At 37.8% G+C, this 13,808-nt stretch overlaps 1 long non-coding RNA gene across 1 annotated transcript in view; it reads right to left on the minus strand.

The window, feature by feature from the left end:
• Positions 1–8,783: 8,783 nt before the first annotated feature.
• LOC114011174 (uncharacterized) overlaps positions 8,784–13,808 on the minus strand; it is a 29,776-nt gene continuing 24,751 nt past the window's right edge. Inside the window, exon 3 of the long non-coding RNA XR_003553001.2 lies at positions 8,784–9,491. This is a non-coding gene — a long non-coding RNA (uncharacterized LOC114011174). The remainder of the gene's footprint in view (positions 9,492–13,808) is intronic.

The following is a 13,808-nucleotide window of genomic DNA, read 5'->3' on the forward strand; positions in this document are numbered from 1 at the left end:
ATGCACTTTCCTGAGCCTGACTCATAGTAATTTAAATCATTGAGTTTCATTTCACTGATATTCTGTGCCTTTGGGCCAGCACCAGAATGGACTGCACCAAGACAACTTTCTAGGAGTTATATGCAGACAAGTACAGGATAATTTCCAGAATCAAAGCACAACTCTTTTAAAACCAGATTCAAACATATTCTGATCTGAGGAAGGTACAGCTTAGTAAGTTATTACGCCAGTATTAAGATAAAGATGAAAATGAAAAAAACCCACAACCTTAAGACTAAAATGTCTGACGAATAGGCAGACAAACATTTCAATAACTTCGGGGCAAACAGAACGTTGGTGGTAATAGAAGCAGCAGTATGAATAAAAAATGAAATCAAAGCAGTACTTAAAAAATCGTTTGTGCATTTCTGTTTAATTCACTTCTGTTTCAAGTTGCAGAATCTGTATTGCTTAGAAGTGACACTGAAGTTCTCCAACAATGTATAATTGTGTGATCTGTGCTGCTTAAAGGATGGATCCTTGGAGTACTGACACAGAGAGAGAGAAGATCAAGGCTTGGCAGTGACCGTAACATGCTGCTACACAGCAGGCAAACATTGGAGTTGAGCAGCTGCACCAAGGCGGGTTGGGCTGCCTTTTTCCTTTATGCTCTTGTTTTGACTTGTGTTAATCACCCATTGTTCTAGGTGGGAGAGCTAAATTAAAGGACAGGGTGATCGAATAGAGCTCCCATTCAATTAGAATAAGCAGGTCACTGAAAATTCTACCGCACAAGGAGGTGATAAGCAGGAATTAGAAGTGTACCTGGAGAAGTGTATCATTTAGAAGTAGGCACAACAGCCTAATTTTAACTAAAGTTAAATGAAAATACTCTGTGGTCTTCCCGAAGGTTCAACATGTGCCAGCACTAAACGGTGGAGATCTCTGGAATCCTCCTTTTGCCATGAACTTACAGCACCAATTTTCAGGGGTAGAAACGTGGTGGTGTAATGGGAGGATGAAAAGAGATATATGGGAACAAATGAAAAAAAATCACCTTGAGCATTTTTTTGCATTGTTTTGGGATAACCTTCAGCATGTCCATGACATACTGCCAAATTAGATTGGCATTGCATAAATACTTTTAAGTATGGAGAGAAGTTTGACTCTGCAGAACTTTCAGCCCATTGTGTATGCTAGCATATTTCCCAATGAGGCGTACCACTAAAGATCATCCACTTGGCTGTATTTAGTTGCATTTCCTATCAAATAAAAATTAGGACGTTTCACACATTTTGAAAGTGGCCATTCTCGTAAGATTTCAAGTTAAATTTTCCTGGGCATTGAAGTTTTGAAAAGCTTTGCACGTGAACCTAAAAGTGTCACATGCCATGATCCACAGAGCTCTTGAGGGTTTGCCAGGCATTCTTAATTATTTGTTAGCTTCCCCTGAACTCTGTGGGATCCAGGGATAGTAGCATATGCTTGTCTACTAGGCAGGTGGAGGGGAGGATACACTTTGGCCCATAAGCTACTGAGTTATGTGAGCTCCTGAGTTAAATTATTGGCTACACCTTTCATGGAAGTACTTATGGACCACATCTCGTGCACTCTGGTGACTTTCCTCAGGCTTCTTATTTGATGCAGGTACTAAGAAATCCCTCAACAGTGGGAGGAGAGCACCTTTCCTCGATAGAGCAACACCGATTGAAGAATAAAGGGTTGGTATCAGATCCGTGTCCAAGTTAATTTCTCTTGATGTGATGATATCAAAAGACATCACTGGGACATTCAACAAGATGTGATTTGAAAACAGAGATCAGCAGTTCTCCATAGAGCAATAATGCAATTGTTCCAGGGATAAAAGGGTTGCAGATAAATTGGAAGTGTCATTCTCCAACTATATGTAGAAATGACACAGCTATTTGGGCACAAACCTGCCCTCTTCCTGTGGCATAATGCAGTTTTTGAGGCTTTCAGACTCCTACGCTGACATGTCCTCTATTTGTGATATGATGTCCTGGGACAGATTGCTGTGTTTTGTGGTGTGTGTATGTGAGGAGTGAACATTTTTGATCAAAGCAAGTACTGACAAACTGGATGTGATTTAATGAAAAGGGAGAAAGAGAGACAGATCCGGAGCTGGTTTCTACTGGTTTCAATTTAAATATTTTCAGTTTATAGAAATGGATAATATGGCTTTATCTGTGTTCCTTTTTTATTCCCTTAAGCATATCCATCAAACATGACCTAAAACCTCCGGATTTCCTATGACCTGACTTTAAATATGATGGAATTGTCTCTACAGCAAAGCAAACAGCAGCATTTCTGGGCTCTGTTGACTGTCCTAAGTCATGGACAGGAGGCAAAATAACAGAGCATACATTGCCATTTGCCAGAAGAGCCCTCAAGTATTCTGCAATATATAATTTTCAAAGATATCACCTGAAAAAATTATCCTTGAATAGGCTTGAACTGTGAGGTCTGGCAAAGTATTCCAAGTCTGGATTTTTTTAAACCTAATTCTGTTGCAAATGCAACGACACTGATTGTTTTGATTTAATAAAAACTGGCTGTTAAATCTCTAATTCTAACGTCTTTTCAATCTTTGCTCAAAGTGACACATATGTACTCTGTGACTGTGCATTTTGAAGTTAACAACTTGTTATTTGGCCTATCAGTTGTTGAATATTCAGCCCCTCGTTGGAATTATTAAAAATGTAAAAGTACTTCTGCCTTTATCACTTTTGTCTCTCAATTCATTCTTAGAGATCATAGCTCTTCCAGAAATCAATTAAGAAAAATACAGAGATGATGTTTTTTTTACTTCAGAAGCTGAAGGTTTCCAGACTCCTTGTAGTTGAAGGAGGAAAAGAATTAGGAGGAAGAATAAAGTATATATTTCATCTTCTAGTGATAACCCAATATAGAAATATGCCATTTTTAAAGACTTAGTCAACAATTATTACAGAATTAAATACGCCATGTATTACTTTAAGATTAGCACGGGAGTTACCAATCAAATTTTTATATGATTATATGATACTGTTTGAAGACTGGAAGAGTAACTGAATCACACATATATTAGTCTATTTTCTTTTTGCTGATTATTTTTTTTAACAGCCATGGAAGTTCATGGTGTCTTTAGGCCTCAGCAGAATCAGAGGAAATAATTTTAGTTGGTAAACACTGTTCAACCCACTGAGGACACCCACCCCCCGTTTACACAACAAACCAGTTAAGGCTTATATTTAAAAGAAACTTCAAGAAATGAACACTAAATTTTCATAATAAACATAAACATTTTCAAGGCAGGCTATCAAATACAAAATCAGACCACTGTAATTAAGGTCATCCTAATAGGTTTCCAGAAATAATTGCCAAACCTCACATATGTCACATCTAGCTATCTACTTGCACACTTAGTGGCCAGAGTGAATTGGGACTCCATCAGCTGATTATTTCTGTAATCAAACGCCCCTTTCATTAAAGGAAGCATCACTTGAATATTGTTGAATGGAATTAAACAGAACGTATTAAACTGTTTCTAGCTACCATCGCTGTTGGGAACATTTGAAATCATTTTTGTTCATATTTGTATTTCTTTCTGTTTATCGTTGAGAGCAGCTGTCACGCATGGAGAAAGCCAGCATTTCTAGATCATTTGTGTAATGAAAAATACTTGTGCTCTGTGCTTAATGAATCCTTAACCTCTCACCAAAGAATTATCTACAGAATGATACCAAATCTTATGTGCCTGGTCTAAATCTTACTGAAATCAGTAGAGACTCCTGGAGGTTTCAATAGGCTTTGGATGAAGCTCTGGGTGTACATTAGCTTTAGTGATGCATTATTTTGACGTTATTTTTGTGGTCTCATACCACCTACCCAGTAGGCTTGTTTGCTCCACCAATGCTAGCACTTTCTGGCCTAGGCTGGTCTATGTCTTCAATGAGAGGATCATTTCTACTCTTGTTTAGCTTTGATTAACATCATTAACCTATCATACACTGAAGCAACTTGCAGAGCAAATTGGTAAGCCAATTTCAGCAAGCAACATAAAGCAAAGAACAGCTTGGATTGTCAGATAAACATACCCAAAGGTGCAGTTAGGATGCTGAAATTATTAGGTGAAAGATAGGAAGCCAAAAAATCAGTGAGCCACTTGAGCAGAGAGTATAAACATAAATATCCAAAAGCATGCCACAGTACGTGCGTATTTTATGTTGATGTGCTAATACATTATCTGCTAAGGGTTTATTTAAACCATTTTTGTATTCCCTGTAATTCATTTATCTGCGTAAAGAAGAGCCACTAACAGGACAGTGTCTTATGAACAAGCAACCCTGTATGTTTTCCACTGCTGTTTATAATTCTTCATGCTCATATCTATAATTCATGAGCAAATTGGCTCGTGAATGTTTCCATAAAGGTTGAACAAAGTATGGTGCTGTTAACACTCGCGCTGTCATGCACAGAATCGAAATGTGCCCACTCTCATTCTATTCATCACAGCTCAAAGACATTTTGGCAATGATATTATCCAAATATTATTAAAACTTTGAACCCTGTCCCCATAAATTATAGCAAAATGGCTTCAGAGCCATTAGGCAAGGAGGATGTATGGGCTCCAGTTGCTTTGGAGTAATTATGTGCTTAAAAGGAAGCGTGGCTAAGCATTCTACCAGTAAAAAGAGAAAAGCTATGATCATTTGTTACTGCTTCAGTGCTGTACACAGTATTGCTCACACAGGTCAAGCCAACCTTACAGCAGGACAATTATCTGCCTAGAGAGACCAAACATCTGTTATTAAGTACGCAGAGGCACCACTGCAGCATGCTAGAAATCTTGTCCACTTCATTGGTTTGGCTTACGGTAATGTACTTCAAACACTTGGCTAACTCTGCACAACATCCCCCCTTTCTTATTGTTACTGCAACAGTTCAGCTTTGAAATATGCAGTACCTCCACTCCCCCATTACTTCCTTTAATATGCGCACAGCTGTTAAAGATGATGGTGTAACTTTAGATGAGTTGCTCTCTCTTTCTCGTTGCTCTCTCTCTCGCGCTCTCACTTGCTTCTTTCTTCAAAACGTGTTTTGAGACGTTCCTGTACATGTCTAAGTTACCCACTGAGAGTCACTGTGGAGATTAGGAGTAGTGCAAAACCACAGGGACACACAGTTTTTCTATTATAAAACAAACGCTGCTTGGCATCAAACATTCCCTAAGCTGGCCAAGGAGGCGAAGGGTGCCTTTGCACACAACAGTTATGACATATGTGTTTAAAGCAAGCAACAGCAGCGGAACAGATATCACTTGCCTGCACCCACTGACACACAGGTAGAACGATCCTCTTCCACCGGACTGATTATTCACCTGAAGTGAGGAGATTCCAAACTGTACACAATTTGCTCCACGTTTTAACAGCTCTGATGTTAATAGACAACAGTTTTCCCCCCTCTGATAGAAATTGCAGATGTAACTGACACATTTGCTTTCACAGGGCATAGCAAGAACTCTGAAAAAGAGTAATGAATGGGTGGCGGAGATGTCAGGGTTAGAAATTAGATCTATCTTACCTGTCTTGGGTTTTTCTAAGGAGTCTATCACAGTGCAATAATCAAACCTCTGGAGGAGATGTTAGGCAGGAGAGCTACAGAAATTAAAGATCCTAAGAATATTTTTACTACAGGCTTTGATGAAAAATGTACAACTTCTGTATTTGCTTTGTACACACTGTACTATTGTAAGAGGAGCTGATACAACTGGCAGATTTATGCCATCCTGAGATACTATCACCATAAACTTCTCTTTAAAGAAACCCAGATTTTCTTATCTTAAAAGCAAATGATAATAATGCTCTGGGATAAAAAACACAGGTCCAAAGTACTGTATGCATAGGTAAAAAGTGGAAGGGGAAAAAAAAAAGATGAAGAGGATCACAAGAGGCAAAAACAATCCTATGATAAAGATGACATTATTGTATAATCACCAGATTATTTTGCCCCTTAGCAGAAAAAAGGCTCCAGAGGAAAAGGCGTACCTCATCACTATGATGTGTAGCTCACTTCAGCAGTTCCCATCTACATTATACTCTCCTTTAATATGCACGCTTGTGAATAAAAGACCAGTTAGGAAGAAAATTTGAAATTGGATCAGTGAAGAGGAGTGTTTCTTCTGTCTGAACTTTATGTTCACTCATGACTAGCCTCAAAGGAATTACAGAATGAATTCAAAGCATACCTGTAATGGAAAGATTTTAGTTAGCTTTTAATTTCAAATTTGTTCATTCTAAAGCCAAGCTCACGAACTCCTCAGCTAGAGTCTTCCTCGTGTAGTTATAGCAAATGCTGTATTTATAACGGACACGTTTGTCAAATAATAGGCAAAGAATTTAACACCTAATTCAAAAGGAGGTATTTGGGGCAAGTCTGAAAATGAGTGCACCAGCGTTTTTTCTCTTTGTTCTAAGATGACGTTCCCAGGAAAAGAATTGCAATCAAATGTGTACCTTCCTTTAAACATCATGGACTCTTACCAGTGGCAAGCTTTACAACATTTTCAGTACGCTCAGTGATGGCCTGAATGGAAGAAAGGAAACTGATCCTTTTGAATAAGATCTTCCATAGGATACCTTTCAAAAAGTTCATATAGGCTTTCTAGATTTTTGGGGGTGAGGAAATACATTGCAAAAAGTATCCAAAACTGCAATAGTTTAGCAATACATTTAATTTAACTGGGACACACTTCACCAGTATCTAGGAATCATGACATTTATCAACTAAAAAGAAACTTGTAATATTCAAGAGTACTCTGCTACAATAAAAATAATTTTAATCATGCAAAGGGAAGAGAGTAACTCACCTGCTGCTGTTCAAAGCAGGTAAGGACTTTACCACAAGGACTGTTCCCCACCATGGAGAAAAGCCCATACCACAGCACAGTCTCCAAACCTCCTGATTGTCCCGGCTGCAGCATGTTACAAGCCAACGGCCAAAGTTTTGGGTGAGAGAGAGATTCCAGGACATCACAGAGAGCCAAAATAGCTTTAGGAATTACTCAGAAGTTGCTTTGCATTGATTTATATAGTTAAGAAGCACATTCAAGAGTACAGCACAGGCAGAACAAAATGACCCCTCCAGAGGTCATAGAGATGTGGTTTGAGTAGAGAAAATAAAGTATCTGGAATGAGAGTCCTTTGGGTGGAAACATGATCCTAATCACATGCGGAACTGATCCAACTGCTCTTATTACACCATATTACCATTAGTGAGATATTAACAGGGTTTTCCTGCACAAAATATTAATAGTTAGATTATTATTTAAATGTCCAATTTTTTTCAATGCAGGTAATACCAAGTATTGTTGCCCAGTTAGCAATAGACACTTGCAAAATGTACACATAAATTCAAACTATAGAAATCTGTATCATGATTTTAATTTTATATCATATTTGATATTTTGAAACTCAAATAAACTAGGTAATTTTTTTTTAAGAAGTTCTTTAATGTTTAGAAGCATTTTCTATGAATATTTATCTGACTTCACTTTGAACTACTTGGTTTCATCCTTCTGAGTTTCTAAACAATGAATAATCATGATAAGATATAAAATGACATTTTAAAATGTGGAACTCCCCAGACATCAATGGGAGTTTTGTTAAAAAACTACAGAAGCCTCTGGTTATGATATATATAGTTTTCTAGCTCAAATAACTACAGTTTTTAATAAGTACTCATGACAAACCAGGTGTTTATTTTCAAAATGAGGCCATGACTTTAGTGATAAGAGTCTTCCAAATGAACATGTGTGTACATATACCATATATATTTACCTCTTTACAAAATGGAGACTTACATAGTGCTGAGGCATAAATTCATGATGCATCATACTCAGCTTTATGGAATATATCAAAACAAGCTTATAAACTCAGCCTTTTATAACTAATTTAAACACCATTAGCAACAAAGCAGATCAATTAAAAGTATTCTGTAAAATGACACTGTCAATATGTTTTCAGCAAATAGGGGTGCATAATTTTTTGTGTTAGCATAAGAGAAGTGATGATAGATGAACTAAAGCTTGAGGCTGGGACATGAAAATGAAACCGGAGAGAAGAAACCAGTGTTATTCTACAAATTAACATTTTTTGGGAGACATCTCTTCTGATAAATGAGTCAGCCAATTGTCTGGAGTTTCTTCATCAGTGAAATCAGACTGATTGCACTTACATTACTGGTTATTTTGAATGTAATCCTGTGGGTAGATCTGTGGGCACCAGTATTCATACCTAGTGATGCCTCACCTGGTAACTGCAAGTGTATCACTTATAAGGTAAGAAACTGATCAGCAAGAGTAAAGGCATCAAAATAATTTCCTTGAGACACTGATTAAAAGAAACTCTGTAAATGCAAAGGTGGATAGGAAAAAAAAAACCATGCAAAGAAAATTTCATAAACAGAGATTCACCCCTGAGTGATGGTGCTGCACGCAGTGCATATTAATGGATTAATGCAGACCTGCAACTCCCTGCACTCTTTATATTTGACTATCATCAATTATCACAACACTTGATAGAGCAGAGAGCACACTAGCCACTTGCACTGCTTTTTGTATAGTTTAGTGTCTCTACATTATCTGTATATGTACACTTATATGAACAAAGTATTTGTAAAATACATGATGATATCTGATGGTTATTTAACCTGAGTGTTTATACAGCAATTAAAAACTGGAACATGAAAAATATTTTCAAATATTGTCTAAATGCAGATTATAGAGGAATAGTTCAGTAGAAGGAAAGAACAGATATTCTCTGATATGTAAGACTTTGAAGAGCATAAATGGCTGTGGTGTGGAAATGGCTAAACTTTAGAGAAAGCAAACATTCCCCATTAAGGAAAGTGATTAGCACATGAAAATTATCACATTTGAATTGTAACAAGCTGTTAGTTTTTCTGTAAGTGTAGAGAGGAAAATCACAGGAGTGTGCACGTGTGAAAGAGGAGACTTACTGATGTGGTGGTAAAATTGTTAATATTAAAGATTAAGTCTAAGAAAACTTTACTATAAAAACATCCCTTCTGACAAAAAGGTAACAGTCTGTGATTGTTTCCAACTCCCAGCTTCTTAGCTAGGATAATACTGGATGAGCCATTCTATAGGCTCCACCAAGTGCTCTCCCTCCATATCACGTTATTTATTGTTTGATTCCTTAGTATTGTGGCAGTTAGCAAGCTACTCGAGGAGCTTAACATCCCTCCTGGCCTTATTAACATTGAAATGATTGTTTTCCTTACCTCCCTCCTTTCTTCTGAAGTGGTGTGTAGGTTGACCCTGTGCAATGACTAGGCAGAGAACAGAGGAGCAGAGTGGGAGATGATGCCCGCATGTCCTCCCACCTCTCACAGCTTGTCTGACCTGCCCTGCGTTGCGCTCACACTATTACACACTCGGAGTCCGCAGATTCTCTGACACAGAACATGGAGATGTGAGGTGTAAGTGATGTCTTGGATATCCAATTAATATCACCAGAGGAGATGCACACATCACAAAGAGGAAAGCAGAAGAAAAAAAAAAAAAAAAAAAAAGAAGTCAAATTAGTGCAGAAATCCTCCAGTCCGTGGAGTATAAATTATGTTCCTTTGGCATGCATCTCTTTTTTATTTACACTTAAAATTTCTAAATTTGTCTGTGTTGATAAAGAGACTTGGTATCTCTTCTTCCCTTCTGAAACAAGGCTTGGCATGGACTGTACTTTTGGGACACTACTGAAATTGGTATCTAATTTGCTATCAACTTTGTTGTGAACAATTAAGTAGTGTACTTTCATTCCCACTGCCAGGTTTCAAATGCTCTACCTTCTCACATGTGATCACAGGGGTTTTCCACAGAACATCAGGGCTGTGACGTTATTTCAGGACTCACTTTATAAGCATGTTCAATTACTGGTTCATTACCAGGGTAATGAAAAACTACGTCAGAATGGAGAACATTTTAACAGCATAACTGTTTTATGACACTAAGACATGATGAGGAATATTACTTTCTAAGGGAAAAATTCTTACTCTAGGCATAAAAATGCGTCATTTAGGTCTATAGACACAGATAGTGCAATCATGCTTCATTGAGAAAGCCAGTCCATTCAAATTTTATGCTCAATCATAACATTTTTTCTTATTCTCTTGTGGGAGGAAAACTACAGCACATTCAGTCATATTACATTTTTTTGTACCATGACCAAAGGTTTCTCCAACAAATATCACATACTTTGTAACATAAAAAAAAGAAACCCATAGCATGAGAGAAATCACTGATAGCGTTAGTTCATCGAAGAATCTCCTCCTGCCTGCCTCTCCCAAAGCCAACTTCAACACTCCTTCCATGCCCCCAAAATTCTTTGACAGGCTAGTGGAACTTGTGTTATTCCACCCCTTAATATTTTTTAACTCCATTTCCATATTTCATTTAAATACTGTTTGCCCAGGAGATACATAGCTACTGATAAATATTTCAAGCAAAGTTTTCTTTATCTGAACAAGCCTCCAGGAAAAGAGAAACCCAATTAAAAAAAAAAAAAAACACCCAAAAAACAGGTTAAAAAGGAGAAGCGTGGGAATGAGCTTGTCAAAAAGGGTTTTTGATCTGTCTCACAAAATATTTGACTATGTGAGGAGACAAGTACAAGTAGATGAAATTTTCCGTATAAGAAAACTCCTCCACAGTCTAGTTTCAAAACAAAGAAGTACACACATTAATGTCAACCATTCTGTGCCAACTGATTAATTTTTGTAATCTTGTTTGAGGTTTTCTCTTCAATTGTCAGTTGTAGTTTCTTAAGAAATCTGCATGCAGCTGCATTTTTAAGCACTCTCTCTACTCAAATGAACTAATCTCTTATATTGTACTTGTCAAAAACCCCCTTTCAATATTCTTTTCCCCCAGGAAGGCATAATTTATGGTAAAGCACATTTTCTCAACACCTTCCCTTACACTGAGAGGACTTATGTGAAACTGTGGGCATATTTTTTTGCCCACTATCTTTTGCCTTCTTGATAACAGACAGCCTAGCCTGTGTTTCTGAAGCATTTCTTTATGCAGGTGGATGGCAAAACCATCCTTCAACCTAAAGAAAGAAATTACTTTGTGCAGGTGTGATGTCAATTCCAAACAGGTGACAGGAACAGATATTTTTAGCAACTTATTTTGAAGCTTTCTTATGTTGATACTACAAAGTTACTGCTTTCCGAGGGCAGCTGCCTTGTACAGGTCATAATGTATATCCAGTTTCAGATCCCCAGTTATAAACAGTGTCCCCCTATAAGCATGTAACCCCCCCCCAAATCTCTAAGTATCAAGTAACTTTCAAAGTTTCCCTAACAAATCTGATTATTATTTTCTTATGTGCTAGCTACTTTCTCTCACTACTGGGTTGTGGTGGAGTTGAAAAATAACCTAAATAGTTAACATGCAATGAAAATTCAGTAGCCTATAGGGAAAAATCTTTCAGTCCATTTTCAAGAGGACAAACATCCAACCAAAACATTAACAGTTTCAGTCAGCAATAATCACCCTGGTTAGCAATCTAAGCAGGGATTGTATAGGCATGGCAACAAAGCTAAAATTGAATATTAGTGTGGTCTTTCTAAGTTGAGTTGGTAGATTGAATCAGGAAAAATGCCCTGCCTAGACAGTCTCAGCTTTGTAAATAAAGACCCCATTCCCTAACTGTTTATCCAGTCTTTTTACATGTTCACCTGAAGACACAGATACAGACGCGTTCAAGTTCATTCCAAGGTTTAAGAAAAGCTGTACACTCCTTGTAGGAAATATTGGACACTTGGATTCAAAATTGTAGAGAGTTTTTGTTGTGCCTTTCAGCAATTCTTATAGTGTTTATATGAGAGTGATTCTGCCACTAAATTATTTGCAAATGTTCCTCTTTTGGGGAGACTTGGAGCCAAATTATAATAAGCAAGAGCAGACTGACCCAGATTAAAGATACAATTAGTCTGTCTGATTAGTAAACCTAAAAAGTACTACTTACACTAAGTTATTGTTTTTATTACAAAAGAAGACATCCTGGCAGAACAATAAAGTCAGTGCCATGGATAAGAACCTTGTAATTTACTCCAAACAGTATGAAAAAAATCAGTTTAGAGATACAGCAATTCAAAATCAGTAGAACTGAAATATTATGCCAAAGGTAAGTCTGACAATACAAGTCCATACACATATAACTGTACATGCCTGATTCTTTTTCATATTAAAGCCATTTTATGGTATGGCATGGGTGAAATTTTAATCCTATTAAAATCACATGCAAAATCCCACCGAACTGCAAAAAGACTAGGCTCTCACATGAAATGGATCTTTTCCAGTAAGCATGCAGGACCAAACCAACTCCACTTTATAGCTCCAGTGGGACCTATCTTAGTAGAAATTGAAATGAAAATTAGGTCTCCATGTGTGTAAATATATACACATCTATATATTTATTCACACAGATAGTGAATTACAAACTGATTCCTTTAGGGACCACACCTTAAAATATTTTTATTCATTAAATTTAGCATTACTGACAAATAACGCATCAGTCACTACTTGTGGAGCAGGGGGAGGACAGAATTGAATCCATTTGCTATCTTACAACCTGCTATACTTAATGTAATAGATACATTAAGAGTATTATACTCTGATTTGATTGTGATCTGTACCACTTCCATTCAAGCACCTCAAAGCAAAGTGCGCTGCCATCATTCTCACCTCTCCTTAAAGCTGGAACCTGTGCTATTTATGTGAATCTGTTACATGGCTCAGCTGTGGTTGCACCCAACACTGCCAGTAGAATGAATTGTGGCTATAAACCATTAGCATTTGTGATGGGCAGCAGGGAACCCTCAGCAAGAGTTCTTCCCAAGCTGGAAAAGTGTGTGGTCGTTGTGACTTGAAAAGGTCAAAAAGGAAAAAATGGGTATAATTTCATCAACCACCTCAAAGCTGGCAATTCCTCCATTTGATGCTTCTAAGAAGTCTGCTGAGCCATGTGCAGGCCAACATTACTGGTTTTACGCCACTGGCTTCCCAAATTGCTTATACAACAGAGGTCATGACTAGGAGCCATGCCCTGTTTTCCATCACAGCAGATCTCTCAGTCCATTAAGAAAAAGATGTGTTTATTCCAGTGTACACCATGGGATCTTTGCTTTAATTTTTTAAGATAGCAAGTGAAGCATCTCGTAGGTGTGTTGGCAAAGCATAGTCTGAATAGGCGTATATATTCGTATATATTTAGCACACGAGGAAACGGAATGAAGCTGCATCAGGGGAAGTTCAGCTTGGACATTAGGAAAAGGCTTTTCACTGAGAGGGTTGCTGGTCACTGAAGCAGGGTCCCCAGGGAAGTGGTCATGGCACCAAGCATGTCAGAGTTCAAGGAGCATCTGCGCGACTGTCTTAGCCATACAATTTGATTTTATGTAGTCCTGCGAGGATCAGGGAGTTGGACTCAATGATCCTTATGGGTCCCTTCCAACTTGAGGTACTCTGTGATTCTATGAAAGACCATCACGTAATTTTGAAAGATTCACAATATCAGGATCTCCTGGACAGCTCTCTCGAGTGGGAAATCAAATTTTGTTCCCATGTCTCTTCCATACAGAAAATCTGCTGTTTTACCCCTCATTCTGGGAGGCAGTTTCCCATCTGTTGCTGAGTGCTATGATGCTATAAGTGTGACCATACCATAAGCAGTTTCAGGATGACAGTGAAATGTGCATTTTTAAGACTAAAGGGAGAAGGAAAAGCCTGATGTCGAGACAGGAAG

Source organism: Falco peregrinus, chromosome 14 (assembly GCF_023634155.1).
Source record: "Falco peregrinus isolate bFalPer1 chromosome 14, bFalPer1.pri, whole genome shotgun sequence".
NCBI classification, from domain to species: Eukaryota; Metazoa; Chordata; class Aves; order Falconiformes; family Falconidae; genus Falco; species Falco peregrinus.